Consider the following 25,003-nt stretch of genomic DNA (forward strand, 5'->3'; position numbering starts at 1 on the left):
TTCTGGTTTTTATGCCATTGAAAAGCAGTGGTCCTTTTTTTGTCTTCTGCTTGTGTTTTGCTCTAGGCTCTTGTTAGTCCAGAGAACTCCAGAGCTGAGGTCCATAACTGATATTTCCCACTTAGCAGGACAGGGCCATTTGTGCTGCTGTGCCTGGTGGCACCTGGGAAGACCTGGAGATACCAGTGTTGGTTACCCAGGTTTGGGTTAAAGCAACAGAAGGTTGTGCTCTGACTGCAGCTGAGTTTCTTTTGCATCTTAAATTGATTTTTGAATACTGGGTAGAATTTCATTGCAGCTTCCTGGCAGTTGGTGTCTGTAAAAGATGAATCTGATTAATCGAGCATCCTCATGGCTGTATTAAAAGGAAAATGCCTTTTCCCACCTCCTTTTGGTATTCTAGTTTTGAATTCCAAGACAGTTGTTCTGACCACAGCCAGGAGCATGGCTTGCAGTGGATCTTAAAAACAACTTTGCTACTTCCATGAAATTAAAATCCAGTAGTAAGGAAATTTATCTCTGACAGTGACTGATGGATGGGACTCCTTGGTTGATGACAAGGACTCTTGCTGTTACTTTTCACATGATGATAAAATTGTGCTGTTAGGTGCTGGGTACAGGCTCCATTTTTCTGCCTTGCAAACCCCATCTTGGTTGAGCTTGAGGATTTCTCTCCAGTGATTTAATTTACAGGATACCCACAGCTTTACTGACTTCTCAAACTCTTTCTAGTATTTTGGGAAAACAAACGAAGCTAAATCTAAATAAACTAAAGGAAATTTTTTTTGTTAGTCACTGCATCAAATCAAACATGCTGTGATGTGGATGCCTGGTTGTGGAGCCAGATGTGCATGGTGGTGGTGTCAGGGAAGGCTCCAGATGTTACTGTGCTGAGTTTACCTGACACTTCTGTTTCTGGAACAGTAATGTGTTACAAAATCAGGAAAAAAAAAAACCCTCTAAAAAAACCCCATTAAACCATTAAAGATTCTTCCTTGTTTCCTGTGGCTGTGGGGCTGGGAAGGAACAGGAGTTTCATTTGTCTTTTAGTATGCAATTAATTCAGTGAATGTGCTAATTTTAACTAAATAAAGAACTCCTTCATATCCTATTAATGATATTTACTAGTCACAGAGACATAAGAGGATGCAGATGTCTCATCCTCCTCTTGTATTTTCCCAGTTTCTCATCCTGATGCTTGGATGGGTCTTCAAACCTCCTGGCACTGGGGCTGATGGCTTTGATGGCTGGGGAGGGATGTGTGTGTCCAACCACTTGATTTGGCTGTTTTGGGATGCTCCCCATCATTTCAAGTGGCTTCCTGTGCAGTCTTCTGTCTGAGATGGGTGTTTGTTTTTTTTTTTCCCCTAAGCTTTGTGCTTTCAGCTCCTTTCAAATCCATGGTGCACTTAAAGCCATTTCTTCTTGTTTGAGTCATAGAATTGTTTAGGTTGGAAAAGAACTTTTAAGAACAAGGCCACCCCATGTCCCTCATCCCCACATCTCCAGGGCTTTGAAACCCCTCCAGGGATTCTGGGGACTCCCTGGGCAGCCTGGACCAGTGCTTGATGAACTTTTGGAGCAGAGGTTTTCATGTCCCTCCCTCCATTTCTTTTTTCCTCTCTGTTCTTTAGCCTCTTCCTCTGCTCTTCACCTTTTGTCCCTCAATATTTGACTGCTAATCCTTTGAGCTTTCCCTCGGTTTTTATTTGTTCTGCATATCCAGACTGCATCTCAGCCAGTGCTTTGACCTCAGCCAAGCACTCTGTTCCTTCTCCTCTCAATATTTTTCCACCTTGCACACCTGCAGGTGTTGGGTGTTGCTCCCCACCTTCTGCTCAGTTCCAGCCATTTTGGACTCTAAGGATTTCTAAATTGAGGTCTGGGTTTGTGGCTAATTCTTCTTTTGCCTGCTGATGGTTGTCAGTGTCTCTGACAGTGTATCTGACAGAAAAAGTCATATGGAAAGGTTTTTTTTTTCCCCTTCCTTGTAGCCCTTGGTTGGGCTGTTGCAAGGGAGCATCCAAACAAGGTGCACCAGGAGGGCAACATTTAGATGTTTTTGGGTTGCCTACAGGTGTTACAGGACTGAAGGATACCCCTTCAGTCTCCCCCAAACTCCAATTTTCAGCTGTTTTATGAGAGCAAGGAGCAGACTAGAAGAGGTTCCTTCACCCTTTGAGGGAACAGTTATGAACTCAGTGGCTTTCCAGCAGTTCATGATGCTCCATTCCTGCATGGTGGCTGAAGGAGGAAGGTCACCTTGCCACTTTCAGTTGCAAAAGGCAGGTTGGAAGTGATGCTGGAGTTAAAGTGATGTGCTAAGGTTTATTCCTGCAAAAAGCATCACTTGCTGATGAGCTGATGAGGAGCTGAAGCTTTCAGAGCCTCCCCTGCCATGGGGTCACCTCCCATCATTTTGCCTCTAGCAGAGGGCAGGTTTTCCACCACCAGAATTACCTTCTGGGGCTTTTCCCTGGGTCTGTTGGCCATGATTGATGGTTGTTCTGGAAGAGAGCAGAGCTGGCAGGAGGCCTGGGAGAGTCGGGGAGCTGCGATTGGCAGCGAAATGCATTCGGTTTAAATTAGCATCATATAAATTCTTTTAAAATTGTTTGATTTCACCAGCGGGAATGGAAAGAGGGTTTGATACAATAGGGAAAGGAAGTCATGTTTTTGTAACATTACAAATCTGAGGCCGATGATGACAAGAGCTGAAAATTTCATTTTGTGATAATCAGAAGGATCTGTCTGGGAGCGCTCGGAGCCGTCGCTGCGTTTCTGGCTGGTGGTCAAGGATGCAGGGAGCTCAGGGAAGAACTCAGTGGTCCCTCTCTTGGAGAGGAAACCCATGGTGGGGTGAAGTCAAGTGAGACAATCCCAGGGTCAGCTGGTGGAGGGACCTGAGGGGATGTCACAGCACACGGAGAAACCTTAAAGCCTGGCTGTACACACGTTGAGCTCTCGCCGACTCCTTTCCTCCTGTTGTTTTTATTTTTTATTTTTTTTTATTTCAATTTGAATTTTATTACCTATGGTTCTGGGGGAATTTGCTGCCTTCCAAATATTGTTCTTTAATTACATGGTGCTTGAGCAGATAAAAGTAGCTCTGCCCATTTGAACTCCTTTTGGACTTTGGCCCTGTGAACCTGCGTGTGTGTTTTGTGGTGCTGGGGTGTTTTGGTTTTGCTTCTTTAAAAAAAAAAAAAAAAAAAAAAGCTGGAGGTCTGGGCTTGCCAGGACTGAATTACATCTGATTAGCACTTGCTGATATCTGGGATGTGGTTTTATTATCTAGCTGAGTGTCTGAACCACGCGTGGCACGCGGAGGAGGTCACTGAGGATGGAGCTGCATGCAGAGCAGCTGCGATGCTGGGGGCCAAGAATAACCCATCCAAAAGCCATTATCCCATCCAGAGTGTCAGGACAGCCAAAATGCTCGCTGTGTCTTTCAAGTACATGGAGGCAATCCAGTATTTTTTATTTTTTTTTTTTTAGCATCACTTGGATGTGCTGTCAAGGGGCTGGTGTGCAGTGGGAGGTGATCTCGGATGAGTGTGAATGGGTTGGGGTTTCAGCCCTGCTTTTTCGAGGTGATTTTTTGATTATTTGGCCAACAGGTCTGGGTGTCTGTGCCACTTCTGAGCAGTATAATGTGAGGTTTGTGCAAGTTTTTTTTTCCTGCAGTGGCAGGAAATACCAGCTTGGTGATGTGTGCTTAAAAAATGAGGCAAAACATTGCACGGTGATGTGTGCAGCTAAAATCAGAGAATCCCAGACTGGGGTTGGAAGGGACCTTCAAGATCATCCAGTTCCAACCCCCTGCCATGGGCAGGGACCCCTCCCACCAGCCCAGGGGGCTCCAAGCCCCATCCAACCTTCAACACTGCCAGGGATGGGGCAGCCACAGCTTCTGGGGGCACCCTGGGGCTCAGCACCCTCACAGTAGAGATCTGGTGCTGCTCTGCTTTTGGTAGGAATGTGCTTCCTGGAGAAGATGAAACACTTTGGAGCAGGGATTAGCAGCAGCTCCATTGAATGACAAGAACATGTCTGGAGTTTGGGTGACTTCCCTTGTGTCACACCCTCTCTGAAGGTCAGGGCTGACCCAGAGCAGCTCACTTTGGGTGGTTGGAACTCAGCATCCTGCACTCCTCCTCCCTTGGGTACCACAGCCCCAGGTGCCTTGGCCAGTTGCACAGGATCAAAATGCAGCTGGCCCTAGAAAGAAAAAAAAAATTTAAAAAATTGTGGATAAGAAGGGGAGGAGGAGATTTATTTTTACTTTTTTCTCCCCCAATTACTTGGAGTGGAGATGACAGCTCCTAATAGGCATTCCCTGAGCCTGCTGCCTGGTTACGGGGCCATGCAAAGGCTGCTGAGCACCCAGCTGTGGGCTTCAATATTTTAGGTATGTCTGGATTTAAATTTAATTCTGACTTTTAGTTCCCTGGATTTATGATGATTGGTTTGGGGATGCAAGTTTCTTTGCATAGTTTGGCTCTCTCTGTGCCACTGGTTTGTTCTTACAATTGTAACCAAACCTCAGTGGGCATCTTTACTGGGAATTCAGAGCAGCTACGTGTTGGTGATGGGTCCTGAGTGCCTGCTGGTTGGTTTGAATGCTTTTAAAAGTTATTTTGAACGTGTTGGTATTGCAATAAAAATGCCAGCATGTAATTTTTAAAAGACTAACTTGAAAACTTGCATTAAAAAAAAACCAAACCAAAACCAACTAACAAACAACCTTGGCTTATGTGCAAGTTCCCCAGCACGATGGCCATGGAAAAAAACTGGGTGCACTTGGCTTGTTGGCACATTGAGCCTCTTCCCTTGGCTGGCTGGAAGTGTGGTTGGAAGCACTTCCTCTGGTTTCTGGATCCCAGGATGATGTTTTGCAACAGGAGCTATCATCCTCCTGGCTCTCTGCCTCTCCCCATCAAGTGCATCCTCTTGACCCCTTGAAGGATTTCTCTAAACAGATGGTGGTGGCTGTGGGGTTTTGTGGGGAGTGAGGAGGTTCATGGCTCCTGGTTGTGGAGGACACCAAGGGGTTCTGATGGACCTTCAGGCTGCTCCTTTCTCCCCCAGAAACTCCTGAGAAAGGTGGGGATGGCTTGGGGGGGGGTTGCAGAATGGTAGTGGGTGAAGGGGTGGCATGGGAAGCAGCAGAGGGGTTGGTCTGCTCATCACTTGGCCCTGCAGAGCTGTTTCACTGGTGATGCCCATCCAGAAACAGGAGGTGATGCTGAGCCCTCTGCCCTGCAATGGGGCATCTCCTGCTGTGGGCATCCCCCCAGGAAGGGACCAACATCCCTTGGTGGCTGCAGCAGCTCTGGCACCCGCTCTGCACACCCAGGAGCTGAACTGAGCTGTGAAAACATCGGGGCTTTTGTCAGGCAGTTTGTTTGGGATGATGATGATAAGTAGAGACGTGGCATGTGGGGGGATTGCAGTGGTGTTGGGAAATCCTGTCCCCTCCCTGGGCTTCAGTTTAAGTACAAACACATGCCCACCCCCCCCAAGCCCCAGGAGCCAGCGGTTCCCCACACAGCAGGGGACAGAAGGACAATTTCTCAGTCTCCAGACGCTGCCCAGTGGCCTTTTGATGGCCCGGAAAAATGTTTAAAAATTCAGTTTGTGTAGTGTTCTTAATTATCCCTCATCTCTGACATTTTTTAACTTTATGTAATCTCCTGCAGCCCATATGGAAATTGTTTTGGCTTTGTTAGGCGTATTGGAGAGTAAATTAGATTTTACTCCCTTTCTCGGGATGCGCCGTGCAGGGAATGTCCTTCTGCTGGATGTCAGAGCTCTGGCAGCAGTTGATATTCACCAGAGGTCACAGGAGCCCCTCTGTAGGGCTTTATCTCCCCCACCACATGAGCTGGGGGTGCTGGTGCCAGGGCTGGGCTCACGTGGGGCATTTGGAAGATCCCCGCATCCTCCCGCCCTGTGGGAGCCACGGGACTTCCAGAAGCACCTTGAGATCCCAACTTCCAGCTGGCTTCAGGGGTGTCTCTACTTCCAAAGGTTTTCTTTAGCAAGGACAAAAAGTAAAAATAATGTGGTTTGTTAAGAGCAAGGAAATTTTAGAGCAGGAGCCTCCTGAAAAGCCCAGCCCTGGTGGCTGGGTCTGGGGTGACTGCAGGAAAATGGGGATAAGGGGATGGTGTCTTCCCCTTCTGGGCAGGTTTGTGAAGCAGAAACTTATTTCCCAGGTAAATTCCTAATCTTTGATACTGCTCCTTCTCTACTTGTTTGTCCTGGGGAAGAAGCTCCCAAACCAGGCTGGATGAAGAAATGGGATACTGTGGCATTGTGGGGAACTGATTCTTGGCCTCTGGTTATTGAAGAATGATAGACTTGTGGAGTGGTTTAGGTTGGAAGGGACCCTAAAATTCATCCAGTTCCAACCCCCTGCCATGGGCAAGGACACCTCCCCCAGCCCAGGGTGCTCCAAGCCCCATCCAGCCTCCAACACTGCCAGGAATGGGGCAGCCACAGCTTCTAGGGGCAACCTGGGGCTCAGCACCCTGGCAGGAAAGGATTTCTTCCTCTGATCCAATCTATATTTCTCCTCTTTTAAGCTTGAAACTGTTGCCCCTCATTTTATCATTTCAGGCCCTTTTCAAAAGGCTTCTAGGGGCAACCTGGGGCTCAGCACCCTGGCAGGAAAGGATTTCTTCCTCTGATCCAATCTATATTTCTCCTCTTTTAAGCTTGAAACTGTTGCCCCTCATTTTATCATTTCAGGCCCTTTTCAAAAGGCAAAAGGAGATGTTGCTGATCTGAAATGCCTTCAAATGTCTCAGTAAAATTGTTTATTGTCAGAAGCTTATATTGTGTTTACACCATCCCCTACCAAGGCAGAGCTGGATAAATAGCAGTGATGTCTTTTGGTCGTTAATCCTCTGCATCCTCTGCTTAACCTCAGTGAAAATCTACTTGAGAAAACTGGTAAAAAGATTTTTTTTTTTTTGTTTTGCTCTGGATTAAGATTGCAGACAGATCTTGAATAACTTGCTACTTTTTCATTAAGACTTGGCCCTGAAAGCTGTTTTCATAAGAGCATGTGGAACGCTGCCGTGATGGTGACGGGACTGATCACTTGACACTTGCTTTTTAATTTGGAAGCTTTTAGAAGACAAATCCTGGTGAAGTGTCTTCATTTCTCAGCTTGGTTTCCTGACTCAGCAGTGATGCTGATGGGTCTTGAAGAGATGGGAGGTTGCCCAGTGCCCTTTAGGCATTGTGGTGGTAGCTTTGTGTGGGGCTCTGCCAGCATCTTTCATCCCCTGCTTTGTACCTTAAAGCTGGAGCTCACCAAGTGGTACCCAGCAAGGTCCCTCACAGCTGCAGGATGCTCTGCTGCTTGCAGAAGGGTTGGAAACGAGGGAAAGAGGAAGAACAAGGAGATGTGGATGATTTTGAGAACTGGAAACTTGTTTTAAGTGGCTCCTGAAGTGAATTGTCAAGCCAGGAGCTTGAGGTTAAATGCAAAGAGGCTGTGGCAGCTGGACAAGTTGGGGCTTAGCATCTTGGGTCAAGGTAGATGGTGCAGCTTCTTGATGGGAAAATCAGATGAAGGCATCAGTGAGAACTTCTGGAAGCCAAGAGCACATCTGGGTCACCCTGGGGAGGTGGTGGTTGGGGGTATGTGCAGATCTAAGCATGTTTCTCCTCCCCAGCACGCATTGTTTGAGGTCTTGGTGCTTCCTTGTGCTTGAACTCTCCTCCTTCCCACACCACGTAATTTGAGTGCAAATGTGCTTGTTAGCATAAAAGAACTTTTTATTGTAACATTTCCTGGCTTTCTGGGGGATGGTTTCTCTGTTTGTTTAAGAGGAATTCTCTGCCTTTAAGCCTGCATTTAAAATTTATACTCCATAGGAACTTTATTAATAGCTGGGTATTCCTCTGAATTCTTTTTATGACCTCAAAAATGAAACTGCTAAATCATGGACTTTTTTTTTTTTATTATTATTCCATCAGATCTGTGACTAATGGCCACAGGGACTGTGGGATCCCCAGGGGCAGATCCAGCATCTTCTGTGGACGTGGCTGTGTCGTAAAATCAAAAAGTTTAGCTACAGGGCAGCCATGTGCTGGGCCAGTTTTTCATTTGGTCACCTTTTCAAAAAAACTTGAAATCCAGTGAATTTTCTTGAAATAAATCCCTTTATCTTCCAGCCATCAGGCTGGACAGTGCCACTCAGACATGCAATGCCAAGTTGAGGCACGAGCACCTCTTGCTCCTGTTTTTTTCTGAGCTTTGTTACACTTAGTGCAGCTGGAAAAAGAGGTGCCATTAAACTTCTTTTATTCACCTCGATGTTCAGCAGCAGTCGCCACTGTAATTTTCAGTGTTCTTGCTTCTACTGGTTTTAATTATGGAGGCTGTTAAGTGGTTTCCAAGCACTGCCTGGTCACTGCCCTCCCGCGGAGGTGCCAGCTTTGGAGGTGAGACAGAGTGAGAGACCTCAGCCTCATAAAAGGGCTTGGTTGGCTGCCTGCTTGGGCCTGCCATGGCTGGGAAAGGATGTGGAAGAGCATGGGGGTCTGGACAGCACAACCATGTCAGAAGAGGTGCTGGAAATAAGGCTCCAAAATAATAAAAAAAGGTGCTGGGGATTGTTCCCATCAGGATGCTGCTGCCCGGGATGATAAATCTTTCAGTTTTCATTTGGATGTCTCTAGGCTTGTTGTAACATAGCTGCTAATATACCTTTTGTTCAAGTCATTTTTCCTTATTTTTCTTTTTAAAAAAAAATTCCTTGGGAGGTTTTGGTAATGGATCCTGGTGCTGCACATGGAGTGGTTGGATCTCTCTGTACTTTCTCCAGGAGGTGAATGCTCTCGCCCTGTGGCTGCCCATGTAGATGTGGTGGAGAAGCTGAGGAGGTTTTTGGGAGCCTGGGTACTCCTGGTGTAACATAGAGTTATAGAATCATGGAATGGCTTGAGCTGGAAGAGACCTTAGAGATCATCTACTCCAACCTCCCTGCCTTGAACACTTCCAGGGAGGGAGAAGCCACAATTTCTCTGGGCATCCTGTCCCAGAGTCTCAAATCACCCATAATTATGTAAGAGACCTCATGTACCTGAAGATGCTGATCATTTTGGGAAGGTGACAAATCATAAATGTTGCTGCCAGAATGGTGCTTGGCTCAAGGTGTCAGCCTGGCACCTGGGGACTTGATCTTCAGCACTTCCAGCACTGCTTCTTGAAAATACCCAGTGTGGTGGGCTTGGCCTTTTAATCCAGGTGATCAAGATGATAAATTAGTTATTTGCAAGGAGGCTAGAGCCTCTGGCAGCAGGTTGCCAGCTGAAGACATCCCTTCAGGGGAAGGGCACTGCTGCAGGATTTCTTGGAAGCTTCTGCAATCTTCTGCTGAGGGGACAAGTGACAGGAAGGGAATTGGCTCCTGGGAAACCCATGGGAAACCCAGGGAGCTTTGGGCTGGGGGTTGCTAATGAGATGAAAATTGGTTGGTGTTGGGGAGGCTGAATTTTTCTTGTCCAGGGGAGGTGGAATGGTTGAGTTATCAGGGAGGGGACAGGAGATCCTGGCCCTGCAGCATGTCCTCTGCATGACACTCCTCTAGAAATTGCAAACGGATGTTTGCAGAAATCACCAACTGAAATCCCTCAGCAACCCAAGACTTCCCTTACTTCTACAGATTTTTTTGTTTTTTTCCAAAAACCCCACAAAGTTCTGCTGACAGGCTCAGGTCATTCAAGCCTCTCGACATATTCTTCTAATTCACATGTATAGCAAATACAGAACAGCTTTAGTTTGTGGGCAAAAATGCACTTAACTTACTCCAGGACAGCTCAGCTTTGTGTCTCCTTCTAGAGCTGGGCTGTGGGTTCCTGGGGGTGGACAGGGAAGGGATGTTTCTGGCACCCCGTTGGGTTTCTTTGACTTTAGGAGTCTCCATCTGCTACATCTGAGTGCAGGTCAGGATCAGTTGGGTTGGAAAAGCCCTTTCAGACCATCAAGTCCAACCATTCCCCCAGAACTTCCAAGGCCACCACTGCCTGTGTCCCACATCCCCAGGGTCTGAAACCCCTCCAGGGATGATGGGGACTCCAGCCCTGCCCTGAGCAGCCTGGGCCAGGCCCTGACAACCCTTTCTAGGGAGAAATTGTTCCCCAGCTCCAATCTAAACATCTCCTTTTGTCCCATCTCTTGTTCCTTGGGAGCAGAGCCTGACCCCCCCCTGGCTCCAACCTCCTCTCAGGGGCTTGCAGAGAGCCAGGAGCTCTCCCCTTGGTCTCCTCTGCTCCAGGATCAACATTCCCAACTCCCTCCTGTAACTGAGCATCCCTTGTTCAGGAATCCCATCTTTGCATGCATCTCCTGTCCTCCTCGTGCTGTCAGCTCCTGCCTGGTGTAGCAGGCTGGGGAGGAGACCTCCTTTCCAAGGGGAGGTAGAAAATGGGCTAAAAGCTCCCCGATGGAGCTGAGGGCTGGCGATGCTCAGTGCTTTTTGGGCTGTATCTCACTTCAGCAATGCAACATCTGCTCCTTGTGGCATCAGGTGCCCGTGGTCCTGCTTGGTGCTGGGTTGGGCCCTCAGCTGGAGCTGGGAGCTTATTTTATGGTGGAAAACATTGGAGCATGGAGGGTTAATGTGGCTGCTTTGCTTTGTAGACCACTTTGGTTTCCAACAGCTCTGATTTTAACTTGCATCCCAGAAACACAATTCTGATTGCAGCTTTGGATTAATTCACCCTTAGGAGCTCTGGCTGCTGTTTCTCCCAGTTCAGGCTTACATTTTTATAGCTGTTAGAGTGAGGTTCTCAGCACCTCCTGTTTCATCTGATGGTTGTCTGAGCTTGCTGTGGGTTCTGCCTTTGAGCTTTTCCCCCTCACTACTGCAAGCAGTGAGAATTTGTAGTAGGAAACCCACAACAGGAGCAGTTTAGCTTGGGAGACTGATGAATAAATTCCTTGGCATAGCAATTACTTTAATATGGAGAAACCATCACCTTACCCCTCCCTGTGCTGTCCTGGGCTGCTGTGTAACATCCCAAACTCCAGCTGTAATGAGGTGGTCTCCATAGTCAATGGTTGAGGGCAGGAGTTTGCTCAGTTGCCTTGACCCTGATAGGAACTGTTTGAAAACTGCTACTGGGGAGAGCTGAAACCACAGAATCAGAGAATGTCAAGGGTTGGAAGGGACCTCTGGAGCTCATCCAGTCCAACTGCATCACCAGGGCAGGTTCACCCAGAGCAGGATGCATGGGAAAGTATCCCAGTGGGTTTTGAATGTCTCCAGAGATGGGGATTCCACCACCTCTCTGAGCAGCTGTGCCAGTGCTCTGCCACCCTCAAAGTTCCACCTCATGTCCAGCTTTTTAACTGCTGCCTTCATCTGTCCTTCCTTCCTGCTCTGTCAAAATCCTCATCCTCACTGACACTTCTGTATTTCCCAGTCCTTGTTCTCTTCTTAAAGGTTTGCCTGTGGCCACTGGCTGAGATAGGTGGATTCCATCCCTCCATCCCTCCATCCCTCCATCCCTCCATCCCTCCATCCCTCCATCCCTCCATCCCTCCATCCCTCCATCCCTCCATCCCTCCATCCCTCCATCCCTCCATCCCTCCATCCCTCCATCCCTCCATCCCTCCATCCCTCCATCCCTCCATCCCTCCATCCCTGGGTCTGGGGAGGCTCAGGGAGCACTGGAGGTGCTGGTGATGTTTGGAATTTGGGACAGGGAGCTCCTGGTTCTGGAGCGATGCTGCTGCCTACAAGGTGCAAACAGCCTGAGCCCCCTCCACCTCCCAGTGGGGGGGCCTGGCAGATGCTGATGCTCCTTTTCACTGCAAACCTTTCCTGTTTGTTTATTTATTTATTTATCATTTTCCAGCCCCTCTTAATGCTGTTTGCAGTTCTGCTCAGGCATAAAACAAGCGCCCTGGGAGTTCTCCTTCTAAGCAGACAGCAGTATAAACAAACACCCCATACTGTTCTCCTGGCTCTCCAGCCTTTGAGGAGTCTTGTTTTCAGCTCTGACCCCACAACCTTTCCTCTGGTTGGCAACGTGCTGGCGTTGACAGTTCCAATGGTTCAGCCAGAGTTGAAAGATAATTGCTGGAGGAGCAGTGGCCGGGCTGGTATGTGTTATTCAGCAGGACCCCCTTGAGGCAAAGCTTTGAATCTGGTGCACATTTCAAAGCATGTGTTAAACTTTATGTGATACTGATTAAAACGGAGGGCTCGGGGGTGAATTGGCAGGGCCCTGCAATTGCATCTGCCAAACGACATGCAAAGAAATGTCTTGCTACAACGTAGGGCTTGAGGAGTTGTCTCTGCAGAAGCAGGCTCTGAAAAAAGGGGGAAGCCTTGCTGGGGTGTTCTTCCTCCATAGTGCACGCACACGTGAGCTCTTACAGGCCCTGGGTGAGCCCTCTGCTCATATGGTATTTTCATTGAAAGCCTTTTTATTTTCAGAACCCATATGGAAACAATACTCCTTCCCCCCACCGTGTCCTTCAGCTCGGTGTTTCCACTGAGCAGATGTAAAAAAGTGAAGGAACAACTGGGGGCAGGTACCATCAGATCCTGAGTGAGTGGGATGTGTTTGCCAGCCCAGGGATGCAGGAATGTTGGGTGCTGAGTCTCTGTGGTCAGCAGGTGATGGAAGGAGCTTCACCACCACCACAGTTGCTCTCTGGTTCCTTCTCTCAGTGAGGATGTGGTTTGCTGTATCTCTGACATAGTTGTTTTTTACCTGTGCATCTTGGTGGTGGTTTCATAGCAAGCTCCAGAAGCTTCCCCTGAGATGCACAAGGAGTTAATTTTATTTTCCAGATGTCAAATTCACTCGGACCAAATTCACCTGTGGGTGAAAAATGTGGGTGCTGATGTGTTCCCATTTCATTGCCTCACTGCAGGTCCTGCACAGACTGGCGAACTCTTCTGTCACCCCAGTTCTGCAAAACTCACCAGTTAGCAAAAAAAAAAAAAAAAATAAAATCCCCACTCAAAAATGGGAATGGGTGGAGGGGGAGAAGCCTGGAAGCTTACTGAGATAAGCCTGGTGGGCTGTGTGGATTTTCTCTGGCTCTCCAAGGCAGCCCCATGCTTTAGCAGAAGGGAGAATTTGGGGAAGGATTTTAGAAGTGCTTGGGGTGGGAGGTGGGGGAGGTACTGTGAGGATGAAGAGGGTAAAGCTGTGAAATGGGATGTGCCAGGAGGGGGTTGTTGTGTGTGTGGTTCTGCAGGTGGGTGATACAGGTGGGAGATGAGCAGGAAACTGCCTGCAGGTTTTGGGGCAGCATCTGTTGCTGTGTGTGAAGAAATAGGACAAAGCTGGGGCTGTGGTTATTGCTTCAAATGTTTTCCTGAATCAGAGAGGCCAAGGGAGTTGGCTCCCATCAACCTTCTGGTGCTTTTGTGTGCAGGTAGAACTGGTTGACTGGTTTTCCAGCTGCTTTTCCACTTGTGTGCTGAATTCCATGCATCCCGTGCCAGCTTTCTCCTTTGTTTGCCCATTAAAAATAAACAGAGCCTTCGTTCTTGGAGTATCTTCTGCTCCAGGGTTTGGTTTTTTTTTTTGGGTGGTTGTTGTTGTTTTTTAATTTTTTTGTCATTTTTTTCAGCCTCCAATAGCTGTTTTTGAAGCTGTTCAGAAGCTGTTGCCCTTTGGCTTTGGGCGTCAGTGTTTCCAGACAGTGATGGAAACACTTTCCAGTAAGAACAAACATGAAGTGTTTGGGGTTTGCTGGGGATTGTCAGCCTTTCCAGTGCCTGGTCCTTGGATGTTTCTGGTGATTGCAGCTTTGGAGACCTTAATTGTGGTGACTTTGAGCAACTGTGTCGTTCTGCTTTAGGAGAAGGTTACCAAGAAGTTTTAGAAAGACCTGGGTTATCTGAATAGTGAAAAATGGGGTTTTTTACCCCTTTACCCCATGAGCTGGTTTGGCGTTGTATGAGATGGGCGTGTGGACACCAGCAGATGGAGCACATTAAGTGGAACTATATTTATTCTTTGAAGAACTTGTTGTCCCTCCTGTTAACCTGCCCACTGCCAGCCAATACAGTCTTTGCCATTGACTGATTCATCTCTGAATGTTCACATCTGCTGGTTTCTCCTTGTTTTCAGTACTGCTTTTTCCTCCTTTCCAACATAACTGCCTACTTTTAGCCTCTTTCATTTCCTTCTGACCATATTTCACTAAAACCTTGCCATGTTCACTGCTGCCTTCTCTTCTCGTGGTGTTGGGATGGTCAGACTTGATGCTCTTCAAGGTCCTTCCCAACCTCAGTGGTTCTCTGATTCACGTGGTGATAGTGGCAGTAGGACAGCATGGCAAAAAAATTGTGTGGATTTTCCATCTGTGTATTTTATTTTACTTTATTCTGTGGTGGCTGTGACTGGAGAGTGCTGAGACCCTACTGAGGTCTGCCCAACCTCACAGGTGTATTCCTCAGGCACTAAAAGCTGTTTTTGTCTCCAGGTATTTCTGATTGCCTATAACTGAGGTGACCAAATCACTGTCTGTGCACCTAATGCTCATTTAATTTCACGTTGCCTTCTCCTCAACACTTCCATCTTACAGCACTGCAGCGACAACAAAATTAATTACTTTTGGTCCAACCTAGATTGTGGCCAGCCAGGCATGAGGATTCTTCTTGTTTTGCATGCTGGGCAGCATGTGTGCTGTCTCCCCCCTGCCCTCCCATCATCACGTAGGGTCACACAGGAATTTTGCAGGTTTTCTATGGATTCTAGGAATTCCAAACATGCTCAGCATGTTTAGGTTTGTAGAAGTCACCTACAACATGTTTGGTGGCACGGACAGGTGGCTGCCCCATCCCTGGCAGTGGTGAAGGTTGGATGGGGCTTGGAGAAACCTGGGCTGGTGGGAGGTGTCCCTGACCATGGCAGAGGGGTGGAATTGGATGATCTATCAGGTCCTTTCCAACCCAAACCAGTCTGGTTCAGGAGAACTGATGACCTTTCGTTAATTCACAGATGTTCCTGAGCCTCTTGATCCAAAAGGCAGATCCCTCCTCCATGGTGCTCTGGGTGAACTGTGTGGCCTTTTTATTTCATCCCTCTCTCTCTCAAAGAATGGGTGTCTTGGACATATTTAATTATTCCTTGTAAACCTGTGACCACCTGAGCTGAGATCTCTGCCCGAAGCATCCCGCCTGCTGCTGGTCCCCATCAGCTTCTCCTGCAGCCTTCCCAGAAATCCCTTGGCAGAGTGAAAGCTGTAGATGCTTTTTGTTACTTGAAGCATTTCCCTTATAAAAGGCTGGCAAGTGCAGCGACGTGAGGGGTTCATTGAAACATTAATGAACAGATTTGTAGGGAAAGGGAATTTGTGTCCCCCGGATCAAAGAAATTTGTTGTGTATTAATTTGACGTCTTTACAAGTCCGAATGCTTTCTGGATGTCTCCTCCTCGTGCTGTTCCTGTTAGCAATGGACGTGAATGTTTTTAATAACCTTTTATTTGGAGCAAAGCTGGCAGAAATGTTTTCTGCTTTACTTCAGGGTTGGTGGCACCACCTTCAAGCAAGCTCTGGCCTCCAGTTTAACCCCTTGGTATCCGGGGGGAAACATCCAGACACGTAACATCGAGGAGCACTTGGCACAGGCTGCAAGAAATCTGGTTTAGTTCTTGAGAGCCCAATATTTGACATGCAATTAAAAGGCTACGAGCTTTGCTAACTCTTATAAATTTCTGTTGCAAGTGTGGCTGTTCAAGTCCAGTTTTATTAGCCACCTGTGCACGCTTTATTTTTTTTAAAGAGGGACACTGGCCCTGTAAAGCTGACTTTTTAAAGTTTAATGTCTCAGATGTTATTGAAGTATCTTTACAGCGTGGGGCTGTTGTTGCAGCTGCAGCTTTGATAGCTTGTGTTTGCAGCTACTGCAGATCCAATTTTGCAGGTGAGCTGGTGGGGGGGGGGTGTGAACACAGAAATGTCTTTTGTGAGGTGAAGCATCTGCAGATGGAGCTGGAGAGAAGGTGGTGTCAAGGGCAGGAGGCTGTTCCCTGAGCTTTGGGAGCTGTGCACAACTCTAGAGGGTTGGGGCAGGCTCTGACACTTCAAGTGATGGGGATCTACTGGAGAGAATCCAATGGAGAGCTGCAAGGATGGTGAAGGGACTGGAGCATCTCTGCTGAAATGGAAGAGTGAGAGCCCTGGGGCTGTTCAGCCTCCAGGAAAGAAGGCTGAGAATGGAGTCTTATCCATGTCTATAAATACAATATAAATGGGTGTCAGGAGGATGAGGCCAATCTCTTTTCAGTGGTGCCCAGTAACAGGGCAAGAAATAATGGGTTGTCATTCTATGATTCTAAATGCTCTGCCTTCAGAGCCTGGAAGAGAACAAACCCAAGTCTCCAGGATGCTGCTGTGTCATTTCTTGCAATGAAACTTCAGCTAAAATGATCTTCAGAGAACATAAGGTCATATGGGTTGGAAGTGACATCTAGAGAGGTCTCTGGTCTGATTTGGAGCAACGTGGTCTAGTGGAAGGGTCCCTGCCCATGGCAGGGGGGCTGAAATTAGATTATCTTTAAGGTCCTTTCCAGCTGAAAGCATTCTGTGATGAAACAAGTAGATTCTAGGTCAAGCTCAGGGTTTTATGCTGAAATCCTCCAAGGATGAAGGCTGCAGAATCTCTGGGTAACCTTTTTTTTCATTATATCCAGCAAGAACCTCCTTTGTGTTTGTTTGTTTAAATCCTGCTTGCAGTACTATGAGAAGTCTGGCTTCTTCTCAACGACTTCTTGGTAGGGACTGAAGGTCACTCTGAATCCTTCCCTTTTCCAGGCTGCCCAAGCCCAGCTCCCCTGATGAATCTGGTCAATGCCATCCTTGTCCCAGGGCACACTATTCCAGGTGTGTTCCAACAAGTGCTCATGTCCCTGGGATGTGGGGAATGAGCCTTTCTGATGACCTTTTGAAAGGCTGTATCACGCAGCTACTTCCCCAGGCTCTGAGTCCCCAGCCAAAGGATGCTCAGATTTTTTGTTGTGCTTTTAGTTTGCGTTTTCTCTGCTCTTGGTGGTATTGTTTTGGGGACCTCAGCTGGCTTTGTGCTGTTCTCTTTTGGCAAGGAGTTGGCCTTTGGGTGGTTGGGGAGCTATATGAATGGAGCTGTAGAAGATTCCTCGTGGTGCTGCTTGTGTGAACCTTGTTGAGATGCTCTGCTTGTGCTGCTGGGGTGAAGCTCTGGGGAAGCACCAGGACCTGCCTTGTCCTGCCATGGTCAAGGATGAAAGACTCATGGTGAGAAACTTGGGTTGTTAGCTTTGTGACAGTGCTGGAAGCCCCATTTGCCCATCCCATGAGCTTTGTGTGCTGGGCCTCAGATGGGGAGATCCTTGCATGATCTCATTGTCCTGGAATGCAAACCCTGGGCTTGGAGCAGCTCTCCCACCAGCACAAGCAATAAAAATCCCTCTCCTGCAGAGGGATGATGGGATTTGGTGTGGGTGCACGTGGCCCAGGTCTGGCTTTTGCTCTCCCCTGTTTTTATAGAAACCTCTAAAACGTCAGAGCCCAACCAGGTGTCCCCAGGCATTACAGCTTAATCCTGAAACTTTTGGTGGGAGCCTGGCCAAGGGTTTGGACACCACGCTGGAGGCAAACTCATAAGCGGCGTCTTTATCACACGGAGCCCAACTCCCTTCTGCTGCCTCTTCAGCTCCTGCCAGCACCTTACGTGGCACTTTACACTGCTCTGCAAAGATCTACCCTGGCCTTGAGAGTCTCCTGGAGGTCTCATTGAATTCTTTTTTTATTTTAAACAGATAAATAAAGGCAGGGAGAGCTTGCAGCCCACTGAGATTTTTTTTTTTTTGTCTCGCTTTTAACAGCGTGGTGGCTCCTGGCTAATAGCACCCAGGAGGCTTTAATATCCAAGCTCTGCCTCCCCAGTTTGTTTCATACATGCTAAATAGCTGCTTTTTTTGGTCTTTTTGGGTGCTTTTGCTCGGAACTCCAGGTTTTTTTGCTGCCACGTCCCCTTTCTCTTCCCTCCCCAGTCATAAACCCTCTTGTGTGATGTGGTTTATGGAAAATACTAATGATTTCCTCTCAGTCAGAGACCTTCTGTACCCAGCATCAAGCAGGCTGGGGAAAATTGGCTTTTCTGCCTTATAAACCCCTGTGAAAAGTTGCTGCTGAACAGAATGTTGACAGACCCCCTTGCTTTCAGTGGTCTGCGTGGTGCCACTGGAATGAAACGTCAGGAGGCTGTGTATGGGTGGGACAGCTTGTGTACAGCTGGGCCTTTATCACAAACAAGGCTTTGGGAAACCTTCAGTGATTTTCATTTATTTATTCCTTTGTTTCCACCCCCCTGCTCCCTTTCCCCTCTGAGTATTTATTTGCTTTTTCTCCCTTTTAAGCCAAATTCTTGTCGTTTACTGCTTCCTGGACCCAATGATTTCTGATTGACTTAAAGAATAATAATAATGAAAACCATAGCCGGTGTAGATTGAGCTGCTGAAATGCCTTCAAGGCGTTGTTTATAGGTCTGTGTTCCTTCTTTGCTTGAGAGAAAGTGACTACTTTAATGTCTTCCATATTTCACAAATCTCTCTGGCTCGGATGCACCGTGCTGGGGCACTGAAGATGCTTTTTGCTGCTTTTAGGGGGAGACTGATGGAAATGTTGGCAGATGGGGCTGGCATTCTGCCTCTTAAGGTGAGCCTTGTGTGTCTGGAAGGTTAAAGATAAACACTTGTGGAAGGTGAAGATCTCAGAGTTGCAGAAGATGCTGGAGATGAGTTTTCCTCTGTATTTTTGGGGGGATGAAGGAAGGGTGTGTGAGAAAGACCAAAGTTTGCAACCTGGGCACTCTCTGGGGTGATCCCCTGTTTCAGAAGCACATTCTGGTTCCATTTGGTCTTCTGAAGCTTCCCTGCACTGTGTGGGTCACTGCTGCTCCAGAGAGAATTTTCTGCCCTCTCCATGTGCTGTGATGGAGCTGTGATGGCCTTGGCAGTCCTCAGATTTGCCCTCTGAACAAGACTTCTCCATCTCCTCATCCTTGGATCCCTACAAGACATCTCCATTGCTGAAGCTCAGGATGTAATCTGTGTCCTTGACCACTTCTGCCTAATTTCCAAGTGAGAGGTGGTTGCCTGGGAATTGTTTACCACCTCCACAGGGCCTCTGAAGTCAAACCCTCTGGCTTATCAACTTTCTTGTGTGACCACCACTCCTGTTTGTTATTCAGCTGTCCTACAGACACCTGAAATGCTCTTTTTTGGAGCAGAGGGCTTCTTAAGCTGGCATCCCTTCATCCTTTCTGCTTTAGCCATCTCTTTGCCATGAGGTGCCCATGGGATGCCAGTCCTTGAGTCCATCAGCATGTTTTGGGGGGACACTTCATGTTCCTGCTGGTTCCTCATACCCCATTTGGGTTTTTTTCTAACCCTGTGGAATACTCAGGCTCTGATCATGGCTTTATGTTGGGAAACAAATGAGAGACTGCTCATATTGACCTCCTAATATCTTCATTCCTCCTTCTTCCATTTACTGGGCACTGTATCAGTGTAATATACTGGCTGTAGGCTGTTCTTACAGGTGACAAGGTGAATCCAGTGTTGCTCCAGTTTTGCATCTGTCTGGTCCTCTTTGGAAGCCTTGGGTTGGCAGTGGGGTGAGGATTGAGGAGAAACCTGGTGAGAGGCAGAGGAGCTGCAGGGATTGAACAGCTTGGGCTTGGGATGAAGGAGTAGCTGGTGATGTTGGCTCTGGAGTAGTTTAATGTCTGATATTTAAGTTAATTGGCATTTTTGTTCCCTGTCTGACCTAATGCCTCTTCCTATGCTGTGGGACAGCAGAAGAGTTGGAAGTGGGAGGTGATCAATTTCCTGTTGGAATGGGAAGAGGGGTGATGGCCATAAACTGGAAGAGGGGGAGATGCAGGCAAGATATAAGGAAGAATTTCTTTACAGTGAGAGTGGTGAAACCCTGGACCTGGTTGCCCAGAGAGGTGGGAGATGTCCCATCCCTGGAAACATTCCTGTTCAGGGCTCTGAGCAACCTGGTCCAGTTGCTGATGTCCCTGCTCTCTGCATAGGTGGCCATGAGGTGACCTTTAAAGATGCCTCCAACCCAAACCATGCCATGAATCTGTGAAACAAGCAGCTGTATCTTGAGTTCTGGTGATGTTCAGGAAGGATGGATCACCTTGGGGTGGATCTCCCACTCTCTGCTGCTGTCTCACCGTGGACAAGTGGCTGCCATCCAGAATTCAGAAGGATTTTTTTTGTGCTCTGATGTGCAGAGGAACTGCTGCCATTTCCATCTGTGTGACCAAAGCTGATGGTGGCTATATAAGGATTTGAGTCAGAGTCTGGCACTGCTTATCTGTCAGAGTTATGTAGCTCCAAAATAACAGAGACAGCCCATAAGTTAAAGTGGTTTCTGTCACTTAGAAAATCTGTGCAAATGTACATCAGCTCCTGGTGAAACTTCCTTTAATTGCATTAAAGTTGCTGCACAAGAGTTGGTGTCAGGATTCTTGCATGGATTCAGGTTCTTTCTCCATCGTGTGGGTTTTTTTTTGCAAGGCATGGATGTGTTAGTGGCAACACATGTATTGCTTGTAAAAGTATAGAAATGATCCAAAGGAGAAGTATTCAGTTTTATAGCCATCTTTTGGCATGAGTTTAAATGCTGTAATTATTATTTTTTTTTTTTGCGTTTCAGGGAATCTCCACTTAAAAAAGAATAAAGATTTTATTTTTGACTGGTGGCCACTTTATGGTATAACAGAATGAAAATGTGGGGAAGGTGATGTGTAGGGGTACGTCTGGAACTGAGGCTGAATGTGTGAAGTGTTGTAATAGCAGCTCTGGGAGAGGAGCTGGTGATAATCACCCTGCTGGAGTCTCAGGTTTCTGGGTAATTCTGTGTGAATTTGACAGCTGTATGGACAAGTTCAGCCTTGTCCCACCCAGCACCCAGGCAACTGCTGGGGGGAGCAGTGATGGGTGAAGAGTTGCACAGCTAATTGCCCATGTTGGCATCATGCTGCATCCTAAAAAACCCCAAACAACCCCCAACCCAACCCTCTGAGCTGAAGAAATCCCTTTTTGACTAAAGAAATCCCTTTTTCGCCAAACTTCCAGCTCCAACCTAAACCTCCCCTGGCACAACTTGAGGCCAAAAGTTCCTCTTGTCCCATCCCTTGTTCCTTGGGAGCAGAGCCTGACCCCCCTGGCTCCAACCTCCTCTCAGGGGGTTGCAGAGATCCAGAAGCTCTCCTCTCATCCCATCACTCCAGGATGAGCCCCCCCAGCTCCCTCAGCTGTTCCTCAGAAGTTCTCCAGACCTTCTCCTTGCTCTCCAGCCCCTTCCCCAGCTCCATTCCCTTCTCTGGACACTCTCCATCCCCTCAATGTCCTTCTGGTACTGATGGACCCAGAAGTGACTCCAGGATTTGGGGTGCAGCCTCAGCAGTGCCCAGCACAGAGTCAGAATCTCTCCAGAATATTGAGGAGGATCCAGTGAGTGCTGTTGTAAAGTACTTGGAGTGGGTGGGGTTTTTTTTTCTTTTTTCCCCATTGTGATAATCAGATCATGCCAAATTCTTTGGGCTTTCAGAGTCAGTTTTGTGCAGGTAGCCAGATGCTGATTGCTGTTGACTTCTGATCCCATAAAACCTTGATCAAACAGCTGGAAACAATTGAAAGCAAGTCCCATGTTCTTTTGTTTAAGGAGACAAAGCCCATTGTGTGCTAGAGCAGCACATGAAAGATGGTTTCTGCTCTACTGTACCGAGGGACAAAGGGCCAAGCACTTCATTTGAAAAATGACTTTCCCAGACAAAAGAACAACCCCCTGACAGAAATGTGATGTGTGAGTTGGGATTGTTCTCTGGTATGCAGGGGCTCCAGCAGATGATGTTCTGCTGCCATCTGCATCCCACGGGGAGAGCTTGGGGAGGTACTGAGAGTGCCCTTCTCCGAAGGAAATGCTGCTTCCTGGTGTTGGACACATCCTCCTAGTGCCTGCTTGGAAGGTGCTCTCCCAGCTGCTGGAGGATCTGTTCTGAAGGATGCCGATGAACTGTGACATGTGAAAAATTGTCAGTGTGCTTTCTCTCCCTCCTCTGAGTTGGAGCAGAGCAAATGCCAATCAGAGAGAGAGGCTTTCTCTTTGGGGAACTCCTTAAGAAAAAAAAAAAAAAAAAGAATAGAAATAAATTTTATCTCTTCCCTCCTTCTCTATCAGCCTGCACGAAGCTGCTTTGCTTGCAGGAGCATCATGCTCATCCCTTTTTGCCCCACATATCTGCAGGATTCACCTCTTCCTGCTTGCTTTGGTGCTTTTTGCATCCCTCCCCAAGCTCCTGCTTTTACCACGAGTCCTTTCTTGTAGCTGTCAGTGTCCTCCCTTTCTCCTGTAAATCATCCACAATCCATGTGGGCATGGAGAGAGCATCCTAGGGATGTCTGGCCAAATTCTGGAGCTGCTTCCCACCTGGAAGCCACAAAGCTCCATTTCCCAGTGCTGAGCTGTGTTTTGGCTGGGGCGGGATGCTGTGTGGTCAGGACTGAACATCTGGAGTGGGCAGGGGGAATCCATCCATGTAACCTGCTGAGTAGCACCAAGGTACCAATTTTTTGGGCATGTAGATCTTGGGTGGTGTCATGTTTGATGACCTCCCCTAAGAAATAACCTTGGTCCTTCCTCAGCTATGGGGATCCCATGGTTCCCAGGCTCAGTGGGTGTCACAACCACGGGACCTTTGATCTGAGGTGTGTTTGTGGCTGAGAGCATGAAAAATACCCACCAAATTTTTTCCTTTGCTGTCTGACTTGAATGTTGGAGAAAGGGCTGTAATGAAATGATGCTGGTGGGGCTTTGCTATGGAAGGGGTTGCATAAAAGCAGAGCAGGAGGCTGCCTCTGTGCATTATTAATTTGGTGTGTGCACGCTCTTGTTTTTGAAGGGCAGGGTTACACTTCCAGCATTTTTGCTCTCTCACTCTGACTTTACTAGTCCCAGTGTTTGACAGGCTGATCTGAGGCTTTAGCTCTTGGAAACCACTTCAATGGGGCCTGTGAGCTATAAAGATTATCTAAGTAGGGGCCCAAGGAACTCTCAAACTGGAGCAATCAATCCCGTATGTACCGTTTCACTGGAGATGGAGGACTAAAGGCTTCCCTTGACTGATTGCTCAGACCCAACCAAGCTATTTTTTTAAAAGAAAACATTTTTAAACCTTTGTTCCTTTTAAGTTAGGAAGGGGGCTGGGAATGGAAAGCCTGAAATTGGAGCCAAACGTGGGCTCTGTGGAAGAGGAGCAATGTATCTGGTGACCTTGACTGCCTTGCTGGTAGCTCTGGGTTTCACACCCGGCCCGTGGTTATTTGTCATCGTCGTTTCTTTCCCTCCTTGTGTTCCTCTGCTCCCTTCTCTGTTGTTTTCCCAGGCTTGTCAAGGAGCTTTGCTCTAACCTTGGCTCCTGTCAGTTTGGATATTGCAAAAGGAGGGAGCAGCCGCGGCAGATGGGGCCAGAGGTCTTGGAGCTGCAGCTTCCAGCGGTCATAAGCTTCCCATTAAGATAAGGGGCAGGAACTGTTGATATTTATATTACAATAATACATCTTATCAGCCAGCTCCTCTGGAGCTGTTAAGTGCAGAGACAGTGTGGAGTGCCAAGGGGAGGGGAGGGCTCCTTTGCTGTTAAACACTTGCTGTCTGCGTGAGAAGTGGGAAAGCCAGGAGCGCATCTGCTGAGTCCTGCAGTTCTGTGCCACTTTGTCTGGCTGTTTGCATGGGATTCAACCACATTTGGATTCTTGGAAGGCTTAATTACAAGGGATTAGTGGTGGTGGGTACCCAAGGAGAGCCTTGGGAAGTGCTGCAGGACAGATTTCCAGGTGGTGTTGGATGCTGGTGAACCCGTGGTTACCCTGCGGCACCTGGACGGTGACACCCAAATCCACAAACCATGAGACTAAAATCCTTCAGGAAAAAGCTCAGTAGCTCTTATAGCCACCAGATTCCTTGGTTATTTTCATTTCATTCCTATTAATGTCATTAAAGACCAGTGCTTAATTTCTGAAGGAAGCAGATGAGCATCCCTCCCGGGTTCCCCTGGAACAGTCACGTTCTGTGTCTCCTTTGCTCTTTCTCATCCTTTCTGAGCCTTTGCAATGAGCAGAGGCTGGCCCCTCTCCCCTTTAGATGCTAAAGATGAAACAAAAGAAGCTTTATAGTATCATTTTTATACAAGAAGTCTCAAATTTGAGCTCCTGCTTGTTGGGGGGTAGCATTTTGTAGTGCTTGGGTAAAGCTTTTGGGACTGGGAGCAGACGTGTGTTTACATTAGTGTGTTAATTTCTTGTATTTGGGGTCTTCTGATCCATGGAAAAACAAACTAATGGATGGGGGTTTTAAAATTATTTTCTTCTTTTTTTTTTTTTTTTTTCCTCTCCATAAATTAGAAACATTCACCTTTGAAAAAAAAAAAAAAAGGTTTTTTTCAAACTTAAAGGCAAAATGATGGCACTTATTATCTTGAAATTCCATGGCTGGTTAATTTTGACTGTGTGTGGGTGGCTAAATAATCCTTCTGTTTCCGAAATCTCCCTGAGGAATTTTTTTGTAAGTGCAGCAAGGCAGAGGCCCACTGTGGGAAGTTGAAATGGTCAAATTAAATCCCCTCCTGCTGCTGGGCACCCGCCTGGCTGCGAGGGTGGCAGATAATGAAGGTTTGTTTAAGGGATTTTTCTGTTTCCAGTGTGTTAATCCTCATCAGGGCTTCTCATCTGCTTCCAGATTTCCTGGGGAGGAAGGGAGAGATGTGTGCTGGGGACACTGTAGGGTTGAGGCTTCTGCTTTACACTGAAATCTTTGGGACTTTGCAGGTGTTGGTGGAGGAGCCATCAATCTGCAGAGACACCTCCTGCCAACCCATGCAAAAATATTTGGAATCAATTTTGGCTGCCTGCAATCAAAATTACAGATTAGTTTCTCACTCTTGGAAATTTG

General features: G+C 47.5%; 1 protein-coding gene across 3 annotated transcripts in view; it reads left to right on the plus strand.

The window, feature by feature from the left end:
- The window catches only part of EXOC6B (exocyst complex component 6B), a 247,014-nt gene that overhangs the window by 47,522 nt on the left and 174,489 nt on the right, over positions 1 to 25,003 (plus strand). The gene's annotated exons all lie outside the window — the stretch shown is intronic.

Source organism: Calypte anna, chromosome 4B (assembly GCF_003957555.1).
Source record: "Calypte anna isolate BGI_N300 chromosome 4B, bCalAnn1_v1.p, whole genome shotgun sequence".
NCBI classification, from domain to species: domain Eukaryota; kingdom Metazoa; phylum Chordata; class Aves; order Apodiformes; family Trochilidae; genus Calypte; species Calypte anna.